The following is a 10,439-nucleotide window of genomic DNA, read 5'->3' as shown; positions in this document are numbered from 1 at the left end:
AAATGGCCATGGGCTTATGTTTAAAACAAACATCCGAATGCTCCCAAACATTCACAATCAAAGTCCACTGACTATACACATGTTTGGGAGCCAAGAGGAAACCAGCACTCTGGTCCCTCGTCTGTTACAAACCTCTAAAAGCTCTTAAGCTTCACTAAGCTTAAATAACTAAAACCCATTTAAAAGCCACTAAAACACAAACAAATGGAGCACATGAGAGAACTGGTACAGATCCAGTCTCTCACTTTTATGTTGCTCAGGAGGTGATCAGTCCAAGTGAGTGCAGCTGTGCAGGTAGGAGGAGGAGGCAAAGCACTGATTGTCCTCTGCAGAGTCCGTTTTCTGGGACAAACAGCAAAGCTGTAACATGCATATTGACATGATTGAGAGCGTTCACCCCATGGCTAGATGCTATGATGGGGTTTTGTGAAAGTTTGCTCTTGCAAAGCTGCTGTTGCCTTCCAAGAACATTCAGACTTGAACCCCACACTTTCAGTATTTTCAGAATAGCAACACTGTTGATTTGGCTGTTCTTAATATTCCATAAGGCCAATAGATTAGATGATGATTAAAATTGTTGTTTGCATCTTAATTTTTGTTTAATCACTGTCCAGTTATTCTGTGTTTAACAGAACACGCCTTCCCAGGGTCTAATGCAGATGGAGACAGTTATGGTTGAATGACAGGAAGCTTTACTAAAGCATACCAGGAGCCTGGACATAAAAAGCAGAAGTGGTCTGTCTTGGTGCTCTTATTTCACAAAGTATGTGGGTTGAGTCTGATCGACAGCATACTTGCTATCTGGGTTCAAATCTAAGGCTCCAGACAGAAACAGGTCAAACTTAGACTTCGGGTTCTACTTGAGGGGTGTTTACATAGCTGACGAACAATCAATTTTATTGCAGAACTGGAACCCTGACTCCTACTGCACGGCAGAGTCATTGCTCTTGAATAAATTTTAAGTATGAAACTATCCATCCATTTTCATTCCCTTATCTGGGGTCAGGTCACGAGGACAGCAACCCCAGCCACTTGGGCCAGCTCCTCCAGAAGAATCTCAAGATGTTCCCTGGCCAACCGAGAAGCATTGTCCCTTCAGCGTGTCCTGGGTCTCCCTTTGGGTCTCCTCCCGGCTGGATGTGCCCAGAAAACCTCATTAAGGAGGCATCCTAACCAAATGCCCCAGCCACCTCAACCGGCTCCTCTCGATGTGGAGGAGCAGCCGATCTTCTCCGAGCCCCTCCCGGATGACCCAGCTTCTCACCCTATCTCTAAATGACAGCCTAGCCACCCTGCGAAGAAAACTCTTTTTGGCCGTTTGTATCTGCTATTTCGTTCTTTTGGTCACTATCCAAAGCTCGTGACCGTAGGTGAGGTGAGGGTAAGAACATAAATCGACCAGTAAATTGAGAGCTTCACCTTCTTGCTCAGCTCTCTCTTCACCACAGTAGATCGGTAGAATGCCCGCATCACTGCAGATGAAGCACCAATCCGCCTATCGGTCTCGCGCTCCATCTTTCCCTCACTTGTGAACAAGACCCAGAGATACTTAAAATCCTCCACTAGAGGCAAGACCTCATCCCTGACCTGGAGAAGGTCCCTTATGAAAGGAACTTTTACAAAATCAAAACATTTACACTTTATTAGGTACACATTGCTAGTCCCAGGTTGGACCTGTTTGGACTTCAGAACTGCTTTGATCATGTTGGAAAACATCTTTGTTCCTGATCCATATAGACATGACAGCATTACACAGTTACATCCACCAGGTGAATCTCCCATTCTACCACATTCTAAAGGTTCCAGACTGAATTGAAACCTGGTGACTTTTAAGGCTCTTGGAGTCTCGGTCCAGTGAACTCATGGTCATGTTCTAGAAACCAGTTAGAGATGATCTGAGCCTTGTGACATTATCCTGCTGTAAGTAGCCATTGGTAGATGGGTCCACTGTGGTCATTAAAGGATAGACATGATCAGCAACCATGTTTAGGTAGGCTGTGGGGTTTAAACCAGGCTCAGGTGGGACAAAGAACATGTCAAACTGTGCCAAGAACATGTCCCCCACATCATTACACCACCTGCAGCTGCCTGAAGAATTGATACAAGGCAGGATGGATCCATCTGAATGTTCCAGCAAAAATCCAGACACAATATACCAGGAAATATTTTCCAGGCTTCTGGTTCAGTTCTAGTGATCCTGTGTGAATCGTAGACTCTGAGTCAGACTCATGATCTTAGCTGACAGGAGAGACACCATGTGTAGTCTTCTTACTACTAGGGTCCATCTGCTTCAAGGTTCACCATGTTGTGGCTCATTTGGCGATAACCAATGGCTATTCAAGTCACTGTTGTCTTCCAATCATCTCACACACTTGTTAGATTCCTTTTGAGTCAACATAAAAAGAGCATCTGCTACACGTACAGGATCTCCAACATTTCTAAATATTTCTTCGGTTAACATAAAAATGACTTGTTTGTTGGAGAGCGTTTCCAACACAATCCTTTAATTTATGTGCCACCTTAGTCTCACCTTCTCTACCCCTCAGAATGATTGTTTCCAAATTTGGCTTTTAAAAGGCAACTTTAGAGTCTTTTTTAAAGGAAGATAAGAGAAGCAAAAATACATACAAACCTTAAAAAGGCCACAATTGTCTGTTGGGGATTCTCCCCCCGCCAGCTCACACCTACGCATTGCAACAGGGTCTAAAAGAGACTGAACTTCCACACTCTACCCACCCATCTCATAATGGAAAAAAAAGGTCACAAGTCCCCACCTGAGTGTCTGGGAACTTTTCTAAGAAACAAAGTATTAATAAGAAAGGTTAGAGCGGTGGATCGGTTCCTGTCAGAAACTGGTTTCAAAGCATCAGGATGTGCAGATGTAGCTGTCGTGTACTTAAACAAATAAGGAGAACTTCAGTCTGACACTCATCCAGGCAAACACAGAATGGATAGAAACAACCTTTAATCTTCCCTGAATCCTAAAAGAATGGGAATTTCCCCCTATCATGTGGGAATTCCCAAAAAATAAACAGACAGGTTTATTTGAAATGGATTGTTGTAGACCTGGGTAGATCATTTTAATTCAGTGTTTACTGACCGACGTAGTCGGTTTCAGTCTTAACTGCTTTGTTTTCCAGGCTTTTTGCTATGGAAGTCAACGCTTTCAGCAATCAAACACATCAGTGTGGGAGATTTTGGCCATAAAGAAAGAAGGGGATTCCCTCCTTGGAATTGTACGTGATCCCGAGTTGCTTGAGGCAGTTAACAATGAAAGACCGGCATACTCATTACAAGCTTTGATTCCCTTTACTGAAACACTCCCCCCTTCTCCCAGTCAGTGTTAGACCATTGTGTGTGTGTGTGTGTACGCGCGCGTGTGTGTGTGTGTGTGTGTGTGCGTGTGTGTGTGTGTGTATGTGTGTGTGTGTGTGTGTGTGTGCACGTGTGTGCGTGTGTGTGTGTGTGTGTGTGTGTGTGTGTGTGTGTGTGTGTGTGCGTGTGTGTGCGCGTGTGTGTGCGTGTGTGTGTGTGTGTGTGTGTACTGTTTCACTTTCTTTATCCACCAACTGAACTTAAAGTGACATTTCACCCAAACACATGTTGGAAAATTATTTAAAAAAAATAAAAATTTCTTTTCTTACTTGATTGTGATTGAGCGTTGACTAACAGGGGCTCTTGGCAAAAACAAATCCGCTCCATTTTCATGTTTCATTTAGATCACGTCCTATGTTTGTGTCTAATGCACTTTTCTGGGTGTTTTTGACTAGTCTAGGTTTGCATACGTTAGTGGGACATTTAGATCCGATATTACATCAGAGCTGACTGAGAACGAGCTCAAACTACAAACAGCCAGACTGTCATTCATACCTGAAATTGTTTGAGTCATATCTGGTTGCTCTCATGAACCCATTTTGTATCTTCTGTAGTTTGGAGAACATTTATGCTCATCAGTGAAATTCCTACTGGTTTAAGCGACTTTTGGGAAGAGTTAAGATGAAGAATGAGTACCATTTTACTTCCTCTTCTTCATGATCGATTTGACTGTTCAAACAACCTAAAAATAGACTTGTACTGTTAGTCCAATAAGTGATGATGCTTGAAAATGAAAAAGGCATTTATCTTGGTTCTCTTCTTTTAAAGGCAAAGAAAACACAAACTGTTAAATATATACAGTGCAAACGGAAACTCTAAATCATGTCCTGATTTCTTTCTTTACACACTGAACTGCTTGTAAAACCATTTTAAAATAACAGTATATGGTATTTTCTTTGTTCATTTTACAAAAGTTTAACAAAACTTGAGTATTTAGTCAAAAATCAAACTAACGGATCATTTCCAATGGCAACAGTAGGGTTTAGTTTGGGTCTACTGTGATGCGGGAACTTGTTCAAAGACATCTTCAAAATGCCGCGCACGCAGCCCTCAGAGGGATTCTGTGTGGCCCCAAAATGCTTTTCTAGAACGATAGATGTAGAAACACCGTTTATTTATTTATTTATTTATTTATTACAATTTTTACTCATTTGAGGCGTATTGTTGACTAGAAATGCATTTTTTTAAACAAAAAAAATGTGCATTTTTGTGGCTTGCGATGACATTTTACTTGCCCTCGGTCTTAAAACTTTGGATACTGCCACCTTAAGATATCCTCTCACACTTCAAGTTCATTTTCTCTGGAGTTTAAGGAGGAGCATTTGTGAACAAAGCAGAGAACACTTTGAAATCAATGGCTTTTCTTGTTTGACGTCCTTTGCAACTGAAACTGAACCTTGGGGTCTACTTGACTAACTTATAAAGCCCCTCTTGACTGATGATTGGCAATTGGAGGATTCCCCAAAAGGAGCTTGTGTATGAATGTGTGACTCACACTGCTACCTGCAAGTGTGCTGAAGCTGCAATGAGTACAATTCCTGCAAATGTACTCATTAATTAACCCCCTTGACTGAAATGGGCTATGGGAACCTGTATTCATTTTGGAAATATCTCTCATTTCCATTTGAACGCTTGTCTAGTTGGTCAGCCAGCTAAAGATCAACCTCTCATTTCAACAATCTACAACCATGTCATGTTTGGGGGAAGGCGCCTAACCCAAGACATGCAGAAAACACAGACCAAGAATGGGGTAAAAATAAAATAATTTTATTTACAGAGAAGGAACCTGAGGATGTACAGAATTGTCTGACTGGTACAGCTATGGGAGCTCTGCGTGTGGAGGAGGGAGAACATTGGTGAGCAAAAGTTTAGTTCCAGAAGTCCATTTCTAGTCAGAATAGTTCAGCAGAACTTAGTTGGATGTGAGTTGCTGGCTGGAGGAGGGAGCAGGTTGAAAGCCGGGGGAGCGCAGGAGAGGGAGCACAGGTGGAGATAAGCGGGGCGTCCTAGTGGATGGGGACACTGAGTAGAGATGTCAGAGAAGAGTTATGGAGATTGGTGAGTGGGTCAATGTTCTGAGTATCCAAAAATCCTGGAGTCCTGAGGTAAGTATCCAAAGCTTTGCGACCAGAGAACAAACACAGGAATCCTAGAGCAAAAAACTCTACAAGTGACATTAATCCTAGAGATCCTAGAGATAAACTCAAGTGGCTGGGTACTACCAACCTGAGGCAATCTTCCGGCGTTGAATTGTGTCCTCCATCCACCTTAAGTAGGAAACACCCCACTGATTGCTGATCAGGAACAGCTGGGCACTCCCTCTCCTGGCAAGAGACTCAAAGATGTTAAGGTACTCCGCTCCTACCTATCAAACCGTTCCATCTCTGTACAGATTGGTGACTGTGCATCCTCCTGTCTTCCACTGCCTTGGGGGGTGCCACAAGGTTCTGTTCTTGGGCCATTGCTGTTTTCTATCTACCTTCTGCCTCTGGGCAATATCCTGAATCAGCATGGCCTGAGCTATCACATCTACGCTGATGACTGTCAACAATAGAAATGAATGAGAAGAATGCGGGCTCGAAATTGGCTGCATGTATGGATGACTTGAAGGGCTGGCTGGCTGGCATCCAACTTCTTAAAGTTAAACGAAAAGAAGTCTGAGTTTATTGTTCTTGACCCCCGCAACCACCATGGCTCTCACCCTGTTTGTGACCTTTTAACCCTCAACCCCAAACAGTGTGTGACAAGTCTCAGGGTCAAGCTGGATGCTGGACTCACAATGGCCCCACAGATAAACTCCGTAGTGAGGTCTTGCTTTTATCAGCTTCGCCGCCTTACTCGCCTCAGACGAATCCTGAAACGGAGGCATTTGGAGTCAGTCATCCATGCCTTCATTACCTCTCGCTTGGACTACGCAAACGCCCTCCTAGTTGGTGTTCCGGTATCCGCCCTGAATCGGCTGCAGGTCGTTCAGAACGCTGCTGCCAGGTTCTTGACGAGCACACACCCTGTCCTGGTACATCTTCACTAGCTCCCTGTCATTTTCAGAGTGCAGTTTAAGTTACTGACCTTTGTATTTAAAGCTCTCAATGACCTGGCACCTCCCTATCTGTCTGACCTGCTCACTCCATATGTGCCCACATGCACGTTGAGGTCGGCTGACCTTTTGCTGCTATGCACGCCGCGGATGCGATTCAAATCGCGGGGTGAACGAGCATTTGTTTATGCTGCCCCAAAGCTATGGAACTCAATGCCCATTGGAGCTCGGCAGTCTCCATCTCTGGCGGTTTTTAAATCTCGTTTAAAGACCCACTTTAACGCTTTGGCCTTTAGACAGTGACTCATTTTAGTGTTTTATTGTATCATTGTTTTAATGTGTTCTTAGTATTCATCATGTTTTATCTGCTTTTGATTGGGATTTTTATCCTCTGTTTTAGTTCTTTCGAATGGTTGTTTTGTTTTAGCCTGTGCAGCACTTTGGGCAGCTCCCATGCTGTGTTTCAAATGTGCTATATAAATAAACTATGCTATGCTATGCTAAGGTGAATGAGGAGTACTCACCCCGGCTCATGACAAACCACTGGTGTCCACATTTTTAAAAGGGCCCAACTCGTCAAGATAATTGTGCTAGCCATAACGTGTATTTTTTTCAATGTTGTGAAAATTTTCTTCTCAACAATGGTCTAAAGCAGTGGTTCCCAAACTTATTTAGCCGCACACCCCCTTCTATGTCCCGACCATGTCGACGCCCCCCCCCCCCCCCCCCCCCCCCCAGCCCCCACATCGGGGCATGGCTCTCTCTCTCTCTCTCTCTCTCTCTCTCTCTCTCTCTCTCTCTCTCTCTCTCTCTCTCTATATATATATATATATATATATATATATATATATATATATATATATATATATATATTAGATGTCAAGCTAAACAGACAGGGTTAAAAAGATTCCCCATCACTTTCATTTTTTAAATAGTAAATAATAAACATTCGATACCATTACAATTTCCTTTGATTTCATTTTAAATAAACATTTAGAGTGCCCAGGTAGCACATAAACAATGCAATTTAACGGTTTTCTTAAAGTAGGAACGTTTAACCTGTGCGGCCAGAGCGCTCTCCTTCCTTCTGCTCTGCGTAAACCTGAGCTGATCACCTACTTGTGTGTAATCAAATGTCAATAGGGGACAAGTAAATAGCCATGAGGTTCACTTTTATCTCAGACCGACTTATTGCTGTTTTATGGTGTGGCTGAATCTGCGATCCGCTGTCATGCGGACCGGAATAACAAATGCTGCAGTAACAGGACTTGTGGTCAGGTTCATGAGGAGTCACTGGCTGGAGCGGACCCGACTCATCCCAGAAGCTAATATCTTAATTTGACCTTGAATGAAAAATAACCTCTTAAAAGTTTTTATCACGGTGGAGGCAGCGTTCATTTCTGCCTTCAGTCTGACTGCGCGCCGGAGTTAAAGCAGCGTGTGCGCTTATTGAATCTGTGTGTGTGTGTGTGTGTGCGCGCGCACGCGCGCGCGGCACAGCTGCTCAAGTCACCGCGTCTCGCGCTATTTAAACCAATGTTGTAAAATTCCTTCTGCCCAGCCCAGATGTGCTCACTTGTGCACCGGTGAGCCGTGGTTCAGCCGGAACGCGTCTGACAGACGCACTCTGAACTTCAGATCTTCAGCGCGCTGTCAATAGCCTGAATGGGAATCATTTCTTGTTATTTAGTTACATCCACAATGTCCTGTGTGTGAGGTTTACAATGTCAGAACACCTGCATGAGACAGGTGTTAATTACAATCTGCCAGAATGACTCACCACCTTCAGATTCCTCCAACACCGTTAAAAATGATCAAATACGGAACATATCGGCGTGCGCAGGCCAGAGTGCTGAAGCTCTGCGCATTGTTATTATGAAGCTAGGGCACATGTGGAGGACACACGCACGCGCAAAAATATACTTGTTTTCAATTACATTTATTGTGCCCACTTACTTTTTCTTTGGCCCACCCACAAATGAGTTTCTATGCTAATGGTGACATATGAGACTTCTTTGAGCTCCGCAGCCATTACACTTTTCACCTCGCGCACCCCCTAGCGGCAGCTCGCGCACCCCCTGGGGGTGCGCGCACCACACTTTGGGAATCCCTGGTCTAAAGAGGCATATTAGTAATGATCTGAACATTAGTGTTGCCTGCCGTATAAACAAAAGCAATTCACAAGAAATGTGATTGGGGGACACAAAAATATATAAATCAATCAATATGAAGGCTACAAATGGCTCCAAGGTCGAACTTTGGACATGAGTGCACTACATGTAGCTTTTAGCTGCTTTGTGCAATGAAGCTCAAGTTAATTCAAATTCAATTCAATTCAATTCAAAAATACTTTATTAATCCCAGAGGGAAATTGATTTCTGTAGTAGCTCAGAATAATAATAATAATCAAGTCATCAAAGAGTTGTTGTATATTACAATGGCTGTTGGCAGGAAGGATCTCCAGTAGCGGTCAGTGTTGCAGCCAAACTGAAGAAGCCTCTGACTGAAGACACTCTTCCGTTGTCGGACAGTCTTGTGAAGAGAATGCTCAGGGTTGTCCATAATTTTCTTGATTCTCTGGAGAATCCTTCTTTGCATTATCTCCTCCAGTGGTTCCACGGTCGTCCCCAGAACAGAACCAGCCTTTTTTATTAGGCTGTTGAGCCTTTTCAGGTCCCTGCTTCTGATGCTGCTACCCCAACAGACGATGGATGAAGAGATTACACTCTCAACAACAGACTTGTAGAAGATCTGCAGCATCTTGCTACAGACATTGAAGGACCTAAGCGTCCTCAAAAGTGCAGTCTGCTGTGCCCCTTCTTGTAAATGGCTTTGCTGTTCTTTCTCCAGTCCAGTCTGTTGTCCAGGTGAACTCCAAGGTATTTGTATTCCTCAACCACCTCCACTTCTTCTCCCATGATGGAAACAGTGTTTGACTCCACCCTGTTTCTTCTGAAGTCTAAAATCATCTCCTTTGTTTTGTTCACGTTCAAGGTCAGATGATTGTTTCCACACCATGCCACAAAGCGCTCCACCAGCTCTCTGTACTCAGCTTCCTGTCCATCTCTGATACACCCGACAACTGCAGAGTCATCTGAGTATTTCTGTAGATGACAGGTCTCTGATATGTACTGGAAGTCTGAGGTGTACAGGGTGTAAAGGAATGGCGAGAGCGCAGTCCCCTGTGGTGCTCCAATGTTACAGTGACTAAACAAGATTCATCAGATTATCGCACTGAGGTGTTTTGGGTGGCCACTAGCATAAAGCTAGCAGGTGCCAAGAATATAAGTGCTGGTCAATAATTTATAACATCATGACAAAGTTGAGTGAACGTCAGGAAAGTTTGCTAGCCAGTCAAGAACAGGGATACCATGGTTCTTAAACCAGGTACTGGTATCTTTGGCACTGTGTGCAGGTGCCAAGTGCTGTTAGAAAATCTGCATCTCCATAAAGTTGGTCAGCAGCAGGAAGCACAAAGTGCTATGAAACTTCCTGGTAGATGACTGCGTTGACCTTGGACCTCAGAAAACACAATAGACTAACACCAGCAGATGACATGGGAACCCAAACCATCACTGATGGGAAACTTTACACTGAACCTCAAGCAGCATGGACTGTCCCCTCCTCCCGTCTGCCAGACTGAAACCTTGGTTTCTAAAGAAAATACTAAATTTACTTTCATCAGAGAACATAACTTTGGACCACTCAGCAGCAGTGCAGTCCTTTTTGTATTTAGCCCAGGCGAGATGCTTCTGTTGCTGTCTCTTGTTCAAGAGTGGCCTGACACAAGGAACGCGACAGCTGAAACCAGGTCTTACATATGTCTGTGTGTGGTGGATGTTGAAGCACTGACTCCAGCTGCAGTCCACTCTTTTTGAATCTCCCCCATGTGAATGAGTTTTGTTTTACAATCCTCTCCAGGGTGTGGTTATCTCTATTGCTTGTACACTTTCTACCTTATCATGTCCTTCCCTTCTCCTCTCTATTAATGTCCTTGGACACTGAGCTCTGTGAACAGCCAGCCTCT

The sequence above is a fragment of the Nothobranchius furzeri genome, chromosome 4, assembly GCF_043380555.1.
Source record: "Nothobranchius furzeri strain GRZ-AD chromosome 4, NfurGRZ-RIMD1, whole genome shotgun sequence".
NCBI classification, from domain to species: domain Eukaryota; kingdom Metazoa; phylum Chordata; class Actinopteri; order Cyprinodontiformes; family Nothobranchiidae; genus Nothobranchius; species Nothobranchius furzeri.
The sequence above is the reverse complement of the archived record's forward strand: the minus strand, read 5'-3'. Positions refer to the sequence as shown.